We start from the raw sequence: 14,712 nt of genomic DNA, 5'->3' as shown, positions 1-14,712 counted from the left end.
TCTTTATCAGCTTTACACTCTGTGCCTTTTAATTGGGACATTTAACTCATTTAAATTCAAGGTTAACATTGATATATGTGGATTTGATCCTGCCATTGTGTTGTTGGCTGATTTTTATGCAGACTTGTTTGTGTGGTTGTCTTATAGTGTCAATGATCTGTGTAATTAAGTTTGTTTTTGTAGTGGTTGGTAACAGTGCTTCCTTTCCATATTTAGCACTCCTTTCAGGACCTCTTGTAAGCCAGGCCTGGTAGTAATAAATTCCCTTATAATTTACTTGTCGGAAAAGGATTTTTCTCTTTTGCTTATGAAACTTAGTTTGGCTGAATATAAAATTCTTGGTTGGAAATTATTTTCTTTTAGAATCTTGAATATAGGCCTCCAATCCCTTTTGACTTGCTGGGTTTCTGTTGAAAGGTCTACTCATGGGGTTCCTTTTTCAGATCACCTGCCCTTCCTCTCTACCTGCTTCTTAACATTATTTTTTCTTTCATCTTCACCTTGGAGAATCTGATGATTATGTCTTGTAGATGGTCTTCTTGTATATTACCTCAAATGTGTCCTCCGCATTTCCTGAATTTGAATGTTGGCATCTCTAACCAAGGTTGGGGAAATTTTCATGAAAAATATACTAACATACGTTTTCCAAGTTGTCTGCTCTATCCTCCTCTCTTTCAGGGACACTAATGAGTCATAGATTTGATCTCTTTACATAATGTACTATTTATCAGAGGTTTTTGTTCATTTTTTTATTCTTTTTTTCTTTATTTTTGTCTAACTTAGTTTGGAGAATCAGTCTTCAGCTCTGAGATTCTTTCCTCAGTTTGTCCTATTCTGTTATTAATACTTGTGATTGCATTATGGAACTTTTGTAGTGTATTTTTCAGCTCTATCAAATCAGTTTTTTTTTTTTTTCTTATGATGGTCATTTTATCTTTCAGCTCCTAAATCATTTTACTGTAATCCTTAGATTCTTTGGGTTGGGTTTTGACTTTCTCCTGAATCTCAATGATCTTTCTCCACTCAGACCTCTCCACAGTCTGAAATCAATTTCTGTCATTTCAGACATTTCATCCTAGTTAAGAACCCTTGCTGGGGAACTAATGCGATCATTTGGAGGAAAAAAAGACACCCTGATTTTTGAGTTGCCAGAGTACTTGTGCTGGCTCTTTCTCATCTTTGTAGGTTGATATTCTTTCTCATCTCTGTGGGTTGATGTTTAACTGTGGTATAATTTGAACACAGTCAGTTTAATTCTTTTCTGGATGTTTTCAGAAGATCAAGGTTTTATGTAGGTCTTTATTTTTAACTCAATTCTTGCTCTTGATTTCACAGGTGGGTATATCAGCAAAATATTTTTGTTGTTGAAATTTGGGATGTAATCCAATAGATGGTGCCTGAGTGTAATGGCCAGTAGTTAAAGGCTCTTGCTCAGTCACATGGCTCCTGTTTCCTCACAATGGCAGCCATGCTCCCTCACAATGCTCTGAAAGTGTGGGCTCCTCTCCCACTCAAGTGCTGATTGCAGATCCCTACTTGACACTCCTCAGCTGCACTCTGCATCCCTAAGGTGAGCTCAGGCTTTATGTTCTCTCCCAGCTTTAATGAAAGACCTTGGCAATGGCTGTAGCAGAAGGCCTTTCACTTGTCTCTTGGGGCTTCTTCCTAGAGAAATGCAGAGCTGCTATCAATTGGTGCAATCAGCCTGTGATAGGGTCATTGCGTTGTAAGCCCAAGCCAGGGGCCCCTTCTTTATAAGCAAAGAGGGCAGGGGATTCTTCTGGGAGACAGACTGGCCTCTTTTCCTTAGGGTGGCTGTGGTTTGCTGGATGTGTGGTTAAAGTATTCAGGGTCTTTGCTTCTTCCCCAGTCCAAGAGGAGCAAGGGCAATATCACTACAGCAGCAGTGGCAGAGGGGCTTTCAGTTGCTCTGGGAGCTCCACCTCAGAGAAACGCAAAGCAGCTGGACTGGGATGGTCAGCTGGGGCGGAGCCACTCTGCTGCTGTCCCAAGCTGGGGGCCCCACTTGGTGAAGAGTTGGGGGTCAAGGCTTCACAAGGAAGAGAGACTGGACTCCTCTTTAGATGGTGACTGTGTAGTGCTAGAAGCATGAGTAAAGCCCTCAGGCTCTTTGTTTCTTCCCCAGTTTGAGGGCAGCAGAAGCAGAACAGTTGTCATGACAGAGGCACAGGGTTGGTTGGTTACCTCTGGGAGCCCCTCCCCAGGGAATCACGGAGCCCCTACCAGTAGGTATGCTCACCCAGGGATAGGAAAGCTCTTCTGCAGTTCCAAGCCAGGACCCCTGCTTGGTGAAGAGTTGGGGGTGGCTCATAGGGAAGAAAGACTGGGCTTCTCTATCATACAATGGCTGTGGTGTGCTGAAGAGGCCAGGCCCTTTGTTCCTTCCCCAGCCCAAGGACAGCAAGGGCAGTACCACTGCAGCTGCAATGGCAGAGGAGTGGCAGGATTTCTCTGCAATTTCCTCTTCAGGGAAATGCAGAGGAACCACTGACTGAAGTGTTTAGGCTGGGGGCAGGTGGTTGTGCTGGGGGACCAGGTTGAGAGGCACTGGACATGAAGAGTAGCAGAGGTGGGGACTCATGCGGAAAAGAGTCTGGCCACTTTTCTGTAACGCAGCTACACTGTGCTTGGAGTCCACATTAGTTCCTAATTACCACAAACCTTCCTGAGCGTGAGGGCAACAGGAGCAAAGGGCTGTGGAGCAGCCAAAATTGTGGCCTGCTTGCTTTCCCTCTGCTGTCCCAAGGAAGTGTAGAGGTGGTTCTGGCCTCTACTCAGGCAGAGCTGGGGTGACCTGGCTAGGGTTTCAGGCAAGTGGGCCTTATCCTGTGAGATGCAGGGTAGGCAAGGCCTGTAGTCCATTACTGCTCAGCTCTGTGGATTTGACCCCTTTTCTGGGGGCATGCAAGTGAACCTAGCCTCCCCTGTTTCCGGAGCTACAGCTGCTGGTGCTGGAGCTCTTAGGGATCCAAGGCTCCAAGGACTCTGCCTGTGATGAATCAATGTCTCTGCCCACATAGCTCTCCATGTAGGTCTGGAGGCCTCTGTTGTGAGGGGTCATGAGGGATCTCCTGAGCCCAGGGTTGCAGAAGTGTGGGTCCTTGGGGACTCTCACTTACTGTTTTCTCCATGGTGGAGGAAACCTGGCTCCATGCCACTCACAGATGGTCAGTTGTCCTGTCTCACTCGTCTCTATTTTCTGTGGGTCAAGCTGTTTCCTTGATGAATCCCAATGTGTCCACCTGGATGGTCCAGTTGAAGAGCTAGTGTTTAGTCACCACTCTTCCTTCTCTCCATGAGAGCTGCATACACTAGCTGCTTCTAGTCATCCATATTGGCCAGGAAGTCTGAAGTAAGATTTCTTGACATTTGTATGAAATTCTTTCCAATGAAAAGAATAGTTTCCTTAATGTAAAATGTGCGTCAATAATTTAGAATTTGTCTAATAATAATAGGCATTCATTAAAAACAAAAATAAGGCTCTACTGAAAAGTAACTTTGCTCACAATAAGGAAGTAAACAGTCTTTGGGGTAGGACAGGAACTGGGCAAGATCTGTATAATTTTCTATCCTAGGCCAGTTTTTTAAAATAAGCTTATTTCTTCCACAAAATATGTACCAGGAAGATACAAATATCACTGGAATAATACAGATCATATCCAAATTTCTTAATTCAGTGATACCTTCTGTATGAATTTCCTCCTATTTATATTTCCTAAAATACAGCTCCCCATTTTACACTGCACTGTGAGTGTTACTATGAGTGAACTTACTGTTCTTGGTGCTTCTCAAACTGCATTCAAACTGTTTTTCTTAACTTGATTCTAGAAGCCCCTATAGCCTATCATGCATTTACGTTACATTCTTAAATTTAATTAAGGATACCTGACCTGCAGTGTCTCCCCAAAATGCATATATTGAAATCTTAACTCTCAAGATGATAGTATTAGGAGGTAGGGCTTTTCAGGGATGATGAAGTCTTCAGCCTTTATGAATGGGATACATATCCTTATAAAAAAAAGACCCCGGAAAGCTCCATTACCCTTCCTCTATTGGAGGTTATGGTGAGAAATGGCCTTTGATTGGGAAGCAGGCCTTCACCAGACACAAATTCTGTGGTACCTCGACTTTGGATTTCCCAGTTTCCGGAACCATGAGAAATAAATATTTATTGTTTGTAAGCCACCAAGTTTATGGTATATTTTTACAGAAATCTGAATGTACTAAAATAAGCTTTTTTTTTTTTTCCCTAAGGTCACAGAAAAAGACTAGCCAAATCTATCAAAATTTACTATCTTGGTTGTTTAGCAATTTTCCATTGAAAAATTGTCCTTTCTATTTTAGCCCTTTCTGTGTAATTGTTGCTTGTTTACCTCTTATTATTTTAATGTTGAGCCATCCTTGAAAAACCTGAAATAAATAATACTTGGTAGTGCTATGTAATTATTTTTACACATTTCCAGAATCATTTGCTAATAATTAGTTGAAAATTTTTCATTTGTGTTCATGTAACAGATCCCTCTATAATTTTTTCTTTCTTATAATGTTTTTGTCTGGTTTCGATGTTAGGATAATTCTGGCTTCACAGAGTTAGTTAGGAAGTGTTCCTTCTGCTTCTGATTTTCTGAAAAAAAAATGATTACACAATCAGAATTTTTTAATGTTCAGCAGAATTCACCAGTGAAACCATCTGAGCCTGGTGATTTCTAGTTTTTGAAGGTTATTATCACTGATTCAATTTTTTTTTTCTATAGGAATATAATGGGTAATAGGCACATTAGGGTAAATGCAGTATCTATCACCTCAAACATTTATTATTTCTTTGTGTCACAAGCATTCCAATTATACTCTTTTAGTTATTTTAAAATATACAATAAATGATTGATGACTGTAATCACTCAGTGGTGCTATCAAATGCTAGATCTTATTCACTCTAATGATATTTTTGTACCTGTTAACCATCCCCACTTCTCCCCCACCTCCCCAATACCCTTTCTCAGCCTTTGGCAACCATTATTCTTCTTTTTAACACATATAGCCCTTATCAAATTATTTATCTTTGTATTATTTTTGGTAGTTTGTGTTTTCAAGAAATTGGTACATTTAATCTGTATTAACAAATTTGAGGGTATGGAGTTGTTCCTCTATTTCTTTAAAATTCTCTTAATACTCATTAGAACAGTGGTGATGGCAGCTATTTTATCTCTGATATTACAAATGTGTGTTTTCCCTATGTTGTTTTTTGGTTAGGTTTTATTATGGGCTGAATTGTGCCCCCAAAATTCATATGTTAAAGTTCTAATTCCTGGTACTCAGCATGTGACTACAATTGGAAAGACAGCTCTGAAGAGGTGACTATGTTAAAATGAGGCCATCAGGATAGACCTTAATTTAATCTAATTGATGTCCCTATAAGATGGGAAAATGTGGACACATAAAGATACACCAGGGTTCTGCACACAATAAGGAAAATTCATGTGAGCACACATCAAGAAGGCAGCTATGTACAAGTCGAGGAGAAAGGCCTCAGGAGGAGCTAAAATTGCCTACTCTTTGATCCTGGACCTCTATCCTCCACAACTATGAGAAAATAAATATCTAAATATTAAAAAACAGTTTAAGCCGTCAGGCTTTGCTGTTTTGTTATACAAACCCCAGCAAACGAATGCAGCCTGACTACAGGTTTAGCCATTTTACTGCCTTATTTCCTTGATTTTTCTCTATTAATTTTCTGTTTTCAGTTTCATTGATACGTGCCACAATTTTTATTTATTTTTTTCTGCTTAGTTTGAATGTAATTGACTCTTCCTTTTCTAGTTTCCTAAAGCAGAAAGTTTGGGTTATTGAGTTTAGATCATTGTTTCCTAGTATATGTATTCAATTCTAGAAATTTCCCAGTAAGCACTGTTTTTCTGTATTCCACAAATTTTGTTTGTGTTTTTCTTTTAACTTATTTCAAAGTATTTTTAATTTATCTTAAGAATTCTTCTTTGACCCATGTGATATTTAAATGTGTGTTGTTTAATCTCCCAATATTTGGGATTTTTTTCAGATATTTTCAAGTTATTAATTTTTAATTTGATTTCATTGCGATCTGAGAACATATTTTGTATAATTTGTATTCTTTAAATGTGTTAATGGGTGTTTTATGGCCCAGAAATATGGTCTGTCTTGGAGAATGTTGCACATAGGTTTGAGGAAAATGTATATTCTGCTGTTTGGAAATGATGTATTATATAAATGTCAAATAGATCTAGTTGACTAATGGCGGCATTCATTTCACTATATCCTTACTGATTTTTTGCCTGTTAAATCTATCAATTATTGACAAAGAGGTGTGAAACTCCAGATTTATCTATTTCTTCTTGCAGTTCTATGTTTTTCCATGAATTGTGAACCTGTTTTCACATTCACACCTATTAAGGGTTGTCAGGTATTCTTGGAGAATCATCACTTTGATCTTTATGTAATATCCCCTATATCCCTAATAACTTTCCTTAATTTGAAATCTGCTCTGTCTGAAATTAATATGGTTACTCAAGCTTTCCTTGATTATGTTAGCATGATGTATCTTTAATTTTTAAAATAGACTTTTTTTAAGAGTACTTTTAGGTTCATAGCAAAATTAAGCAGAAGTACAGAGATTTCCCATGTAACACTGTCCTGATACACATAACCTTATTATTAATATCCCCTACAAGAGTGGCACACTTGTTACATTTGATGAGCCCACATTGACACAAAATTATCACCAGAGTCTAATTTACATTAGAATTCACTTTTGGTATTCTACATTCTGTAAGTATAGACAAATATATAATGACACGTACACCATTGTAATATACAGAATAGCTTTACTGCCCTGAAAATCTTCTGTACTTCACCATTTATCCCTCCTTCCCCACTAAGTTCTAGCAACACCAATCATTGTAATGTCTTTTCCAGAGTGTCATGTCATTGGACTTATATAGTATGAATCTTTTTATGATTGGATTATTTTACATGATAATGCGCATTTAAGGTTTCTCCATTTTTTTTCATAGCTTGGTATCTCATCTCTTTTTAGTGCTGAATAAAATTCCATTGTGTGGATGTACCTAAGTTATTTTAACTTAAAACATTCATCTATGGGAGCACATCTTATCTTAGTTACTTCTATGTTTTCACAATTATGAATAAAGATGTTATAATTATCTGTGTGCAGACTTTTGTGTGTATATAAGTTTTTTCCCAGAAATTCATATATTTACTTCATTGTTAGTCAGTGGAGTACATACACACATATAGACGTCTCTGAGTCACTTTAAGTCACATAATTGCAAGGATAAAAACACGTGCTAGATCATCCCTGTGGCTGAGTGCCTCTGGGGAATACTCAAGTCCTAGTGAGGCTTCTCTCTGTATCTTCTGGCTGACTCTGTCCAATTCTCCCTGAGCCCACCTTCCTACTCTTTCCCTTCTATTCTTCCACCATGGTGGCAAGGCAGGGAAGATCCGGCTGAGACAGATTACAGGTGCACAGAAACCTGAAAAGGCCAGTGTCCACCACAGCTGCTCTGGCGTTCTTCCTTGATTCACACAGTATGTATTGCACCACTTCAAGGACACCATTAACTCCTGGAAGGCAAGGCCCGGGGTTTCTACCTCCTTGGGCATGGAGATACAGTGGTCAGGAAGAGCAGCTCCTTGGCAGACTGCTTAGTGTGTGACAACTCTGAGGGTTTAGGGGCTACAAGCAGGAACAGGTCAAGCTTACAAACAAATAACTAAGACCCAACACAGTGGACGCTGGAGCAGAGATGTGCAAAACACTGTGGGAGCAGAGGAAGGGGCAGGGCAGGGCAGGGCGGCATCCTGAGAAAGGACACTTACAGGCATTACCTTGTGCCATATTCTGTGTGAGGCGCTTCAACTTCATCTTATTTTATTCTCACAAAGGAGGAAGGTGAGTTTGAAGACAATACCCTTGAAAAGCCACTGAACTGGGATTCAACTCCAGATCTTTCTGGTTCTAAAACCTATCTATGCTTTTTTCCTTGTACCTGAGAGGACACCTGCTCTGGGACTCAAAGAATGGTAAAGAGACCTCCAGAATCAATGAATCACTTTCAGATGAAAGAAAACAAACAAACAAACAAAAACTTTAAAAACACAAAGAAAACAAACAAACAAAAAACACATTTTCCTCAAGTTTCACATCATAACCAACTAGAAGTGCAAACATAAATGATGCTGGAAACAAGACTCTGGCGAGAAGGGCCTTCTGAGCAAGGTCAGCTTCTCCTCCCGTGATTTCTTCCTCTTTCTTTCGACGATGCCAGTGGATCTTTCAAAACTGCCACTGTTGCTGGTAAGCTCCAGAAGAGAGGGTTCTCAGCTTCCAATGTCTTTAGCACAGCTCACTCTCTAGGTTCTCAGTTTTTTATATTTTATATATATAATATTAATATATATGTTATATATAATAATATATGTATAACATATATAAACATAATAAACATAACATATATAACATAATAAAATATATATTATATATGTTATATATGTAAATATATAACAAAATATATAACATATATTATACATATATTATATATGTGTGTATATATATATTTGTTCATGACCCAGTCAGCATCTTCAATGGCTTTTTAAATTATCTACTGGATTCTCTCAGGGTTGTCTTCATCTGAATGAAGCTGGAAACTCTGCCTGACAGCATGCTTATAATGCTTCTGCATGCCCTTGGTCGGCAGCTGCCAGCAGCAAGTGTCTGTAGAGCTGTAGCAGCCTCCAGACCAGCTCTGTCCCTGGTAGCAGGATCATCTAACAAGTATCATCTGCCCCTGCTTTGTGAAACCACCTGGTATGTCTATATCTGAGCCATCCGTAAAAATGCTTGATCAGATTAGAGTTAAGTACCCCACAGGACTTGTGCAGGAACAAATTCAAGCATTTATAAAAAGCACTTGATTGTACTGTTTTCCAGTACTTCTCAATCTTCTCTACAAAATGTTGCTCTGTGCTTTTCTGAAACACAAGGACATCATATGCAGCTTCCCCCTGCCTCCATGGGGGGCACCAGCCCTGGACACTGCCATGCCAATTAGTGTATTTAAATTTTTAACTCATTTGGGTAAATAGTAATAAGCATGATTTCGGAATTATATATATAAGTATGCTAAGTTTTGTGACAAACTGCCAAACTGTTTTCCAAAGTAGCTGTACCATTTTGCACTCCCAGCAGCAATGAATAAGAATTCCCGTTGCCCTGTGTCCTTGTGAGCATTCCGTGTTAACAGGGTTCTGGGTTTTGGCCATTCTAAAGGCATGCAGTGATATTTCAGTGTTTTCATTTTCATTTCCCTGATGACATATGGTGTGGAGCAACTTTTCCTATGCTTACTTTCCTTCTCTATATCTTTTTTGGTGAAGTGTGTGTTAAGGTATTTGGCCCATATTTTAACAGGGATGTTTTCCTTATTGTTGAGATTTAGGTGATCTTTGTGTATTTTGGGTAGTAGTCCTTTACCAGGTATATCTTTTGTAAATGTTTTCTTCTAATCTATGGCTTGTCTTTTCATTCTCTTGACAGTTTCTTTTACAGAGCAGAATTTTTAAATTTTAATGAAGTCTAATTCTTTTTGTCATGGATCTTGCCTTTGGTGTTATTTCTAAAAAGTCATCACAACACCAAAATTTTTCTCCACTTATCATCTAGGAATTTTATTTTGCATTTTATATTTAGGTCTGTTATTAATTTTGAGTTAATATTTTTGAAAAGTGTAAATGTCTTGTGTGCTGACATCTATTATCTCATACATTCTGATCTATTTTACACTAAATCTTCTGTGTATCTCTTTCTGAAATTGGAGTCAAAGTTCCAGGAGGTGTTATATTTAATTCCTTCTTCACCATCAGACCCCTGCCTCCACCCTTGCCCAACCCCCACCACAACATGGTCTAATATTTTTCATACCTGAACTGTATTTCAGGTATAGGCTCTGACAAGTGCTTACTTATGCTACATTATTTAATTATAACAATAATTTTTGTTATAGATATTATTATCCCTGGGGCAAATAGAGTACTAAAGTGGCCCCAGTGATCCTCTCCCCCTGGTGCTATTATCCTGAATAATCCATTTTCCTTTAATGTGGGTGGAAACTATGGTTTGCTTCTAGGGATAGAATATGGTAAAAGTGAAAGGATTTTGCAGATGTAATTAAGGTCTCAGATTAATCAAATAGATTATCCTGAGTAGACCTGACCTAAGTGAAATCTCTTTAAAAAAAGGGACTGGGCTCTCCCTGAAGTTGAAGACTCTGCGTTTGCTGTTTATGAATTCAAAAGGAACATCAGGAAGCCTTCAGGCAGCAGCCAGAAGAAAGCTGGGTCCTTTTCCATACAGCTGAAAGATAAAGAATCTGTTAGATACCTGAATGAGCTTAGAAGTGAGTGGCTCTCCAGATAAGAATGCAGGCAAGCTAGTAGTTTTTACAGCCTGTTACACTCTGAGCATAGAGGAACCACCCATGCCATGCCTAGGCTCTTGACCCATGGAAATTGTGAGAATAAATATATGTTGTTTTAAGTTGTAATAATATTGGTACAGTCATTCTAATTTATTTGTGTGTGAAAAATATTTGTCTGTGTTAAAATATATAAGTAATGTCATGCCTACAATCCCAGCACTTTGGGAGGCCAAGGCAGGTGGATGACTTGAGGTCAGGAGTTTGAGACCAGCCTGGCCAACATGGTAAAACTCTGTCTCTACTGAACATACAAAAATTAGCTGGGCATGGTGGTGGGCACCTGTAATCCCAGCTAATCGGGAGACTGGGGCAGGAGAATCTCTTGAACCCAGGAGGCAGAGGTTGCTGTGAGCCGAGATCACCCCACTGCACTCCAGCCTCAGTGACAGAGTGAGACTTTGTCTCAAAAAATAAATAATAAAATATGTAAGTAATAATTTTAGTGTCATTGGGAAATATTTCAAATCAAGAGAAAAAATATAAATACTGAATCAAAGACATAATGAAAAATTCCTAAATGTGAATTTAATTATTTTGTCTTAAAAATAACAATAACACCTATTTCTTAGTTTTTTTCTATTGAAAAATCCTAAACACAATGACCAACCTAGTAACAATGAGCATCGGTGTAATAATACTGGCATTTCAATACCATATTCCATTAAAAGTAGCCAGAGTTCCTTGGATAGATGACTGATTCCAGGCATGAAATACATAAGGTAAGCCTGTTCATTTTTTCATAGCAGAAACTAAAGAAGCTTCCAAAACAACTAGGATTGAGTCAAAAGAACTCAGGAGCCAACTTGAAGAAATCCCTTATGACCAAAAAAGAAAAAAATTAAATATTCATTGAAAGAATCATTGCAGTGAGTTGAAACATGTTAAATATATTGCAATTTTTTTTTTTTTTTTTTTTTTTTTTTTTTTTTGAGACAGAGTCTCGCTCTGTCGCCCAGGCTGGAGTGCAGAGGCCAGATCTCAGCTCACTGCAAGCTCCGCCTCCTGGGTTCACGCCATTCTCCTGCCTCAGCCTCCCACGTAGCTGGGACTACAGGCGCCCGCCACCTCGCCCGGCTAGTTTTTTGTATTTTTTAGTAGAGACGGGGTTTCACCGTGTTAGCCAGGATGGACTCGATCTCCTGACCTCGTGATCCGCCCGTCTCGGCCTCCCAAAGTGCTGGGATTACAGGCTTGAGCCACCGTGCCCGGCCATATATTGCAATTTTAAAGATCATATAGACAAAACCAAACAAAAACCTACTAATGGTCACATTTTCAAAGATGTTACAAAGCCAGCGAAATATTCTGAAAACACATCAAAGAGGAAATAATCACTCTATTATTTCCTATATGAATGTATGTCACAGTAACAAAATGATTGGTGAAGTCAAGTTTCTCTCTACACATATAGTCTATCTTATAATTAAAAACAAAATACATAGCTTCACCATTTCATTAATTCATGACAAGAAATTGAAAATTACATTACTAAAAGGAGAGATAACTAGAAATTTTTGGTACTCTTTATTAACCAGCATCCAACTATACCTGAAGTATTTTTGTTTAAGAAAGAAATCAAACCTGAAGCAGATAGAGCTTCTAGATCTAAATACAAAAAATACAAACGGCCAAGTTGTTTTCAACAAATACATTGCAAGAGGACAGGAAAAACTGCAGGAACGAATACATTAAGATAATCTTTGAAGACATGTTTATTAAATTTTATGTTTGAACTTTGAATATCAACTTGAAATAATCAAATATTTTTAAAAAGTTAAGCAAACAAAAAATACTTATGAGAGAACTCTGGACTAGATACTTGATGATATAAAGAATTTAGTCAAGTTTTATAAGCTGTAATTATATAATAATGATAGTTTCAAAAAAGTTCTTAGAGATAAATTCTGAAACTTTTACAGCTGACATTAAATTAAGCCTTGCATTTTCAAAGTAATCTCATAGAGTAAGGAGGAGGATAGAATATGAGGGTGCATTGATGAAACAAGTTGATATGATATATACAGCGGGCTTCCCTTGCTTTTGACTTTCATATATATTTGACATTTGCCATAATAAAATTGCAAATTAAAATTTGCTTCAAATTTTAAAATAATCGGAAGACATGTCACAGAAACCATAGACTGAGATCAAAATATTTACAAAAGTCATACCTAGTGAAGGACTATTAACAAAAATATACAAAGAACTCTTAAAGCTTAACAGTAAGAAACAATCCAACTTAAAAATAGGTGAAAGATCTAAACAGACACCTCAGCAAAGATCTACAGATGACAAGCCATAAAATGACGCTTACCATCATATGTTATTAGGGAACTGCACATTTAAACAACAATGACATACCACCGCATACCAATTAAAGTGGCCAAAACCCAGAGCACTCAATACCAAAAGCTTATAAAGATGTAGACAGAGCAATAGAAATTCTCATTTATTGCTGGTGGGGATGCAAAATGGCACAACCACTTTGGAAAACAGTTTGGCAATTTCTTATAAAACTAAACATACTCTTACCATACAATCCAGAAATCATATTCTTTGGTTTCCAAATGAATTGAAAACTTAAATACACACAAAATCCTGCACACAGATGTTTATAGCATCTTTATTCATAATTGTCAAAACTTAGAAGCAACCAAGATGTGCTTCAGAAGATGAATGGATAAAATAACTTCGGTACATCCAGATAATGGAATTTTTTTCAGCACTAAAAAGAAATGAGATGCCAGGCTGCAAAAAGAAATGGAGAAACCTTAAATGCATATTATGTGAAAGTGTCCAATCTGCAAAAAAGTTACACATTGTATAAGTCCAAGATATAAAAAGATGAGTGATTGCCAGGGACTTACAGGAAATGAGGCATTAATAGGTGGAACACAAACTTTTAGGGCAGTGAAACTTTTCTGTATGCACTATAATGGTGGATACTTGTCATTATATACTTGTCTAAATCCATAGAATGCACACCACCAAAAGTGAGCCCTAATATAAACTATTGACTTTTTATGATAAGGATATGTCAATGTGGGTTCACATCAATTGCAACAAGTGTACCACTCAGCCAGGAGATGTTTGTAATGGGGTAGGTTATACATGTGTGGAGAGGGAATATATGGAAACTCTCTGTGCTTATCACTCCATTTTGCTGTGAACCTAAAACTTCTCTAAATATAAAGTAAATTTAAAAATTGCTTCAAACTTCTTGCACTTTTAAACTTCATATTACAACATCAGTGTTAGTTTTGATCTGCATAATCAGAAAGAAAAGTAAAAGCAACTCATGTGTTGGTAGTTTTTTCACTAGTTGTCAAAGAATCCTAGCTTAAGTACAGTGGTATTTCTTGGGAGCTGTTTGAACTAAATGCACCAACATGGGAAAAATCAATAAAGCCGTTTAAATGGTTTCCCAGGGACCTTCGTGATGATGGAATACCACTTGTCTTATAAGACCAATAGCTGTAAATGTTCTCATTTTTGTTTATTTGTCTGGGAACAACGACTAGACCTACTTAAACACAGACAAACTGGGGATCTGGAAAAACTGCAAAGCAAAACTGGGTGTTTTCCCCTCTCACTGTCATAACTGGCTGAAAAATAGCTTTAATTTCTCTTTGACTTATACATAATAAATCATTAAAACTCCTGGAGGCAGTATCCTTGGAATGAATTTGTTTCCTTTTTTAAAAAAAATTAATACAGAAGACCTGCAGACACCAACATTCTTAGAAAGCCAAGTGAGGCAATATTCTGTTTGACATGGGATGTTATATTAGATAAGGCTATACTGAATTGTGAGTAATAATTTTAGTTAATAGTCTAAAAATTCATGAAAAATCTAATGATATGAGAGTGAATTTTTTTCTTCATAATGACAACTAGCGCTGTAATTCACATGTTCTTAAATACTGCCTTACATAAGATTTCGTAAAAATTTAAATTATGGATATTTTAATCACTGGTTCTACAAAATTAAAAAAAATTAAACATGTCCACAAAATTTCTGCTCAAGGAACATTGCTTTACTCACTTGTATGTGAGACTCCGACATGGTCTCTGATTCACAGAGCTATTTCCAGTTATTTTAAATGGGTAGGTAGAAACAAATTACGTAAATCAATTAATATATCTATATGAATATATAATT

At 37.4% G+C, this 14,712-nt stretch overlaps 1 pseudogene; it reads right to left on the bottom strand.

The window, feature by feature from the left end:
- Positions 1-8,621: 8,621 nt before the first annotated feature.
- Positions 8,622-8,841, bottom strand: LOC104666533 (annotated as a pseudogene).
- Between the last annotated feature and the right edge of the window lie 5,871 nt (positions 8,842-14,712).

This window comes from Rhinopithecus roxellana, chromosome 6 (genome assembly GCF_007565055.1).
Source record: "Rhinopithecus roxellana isolate Shanxi Qingling chromosome 6, ASM756505v1, whole genome shotgun sequence".
Lineage (NCBI taxonomy): Eukaryota > Metazoa > Chordata > Mammalia > Primates > Cercopithecidae > Rhinopithecus > Rhinopithecus roxellana.
Note: the sequence above shows the minus strand (reverse complement) of the source record. Positions and strands in the feature narration are given on the sequence as shown.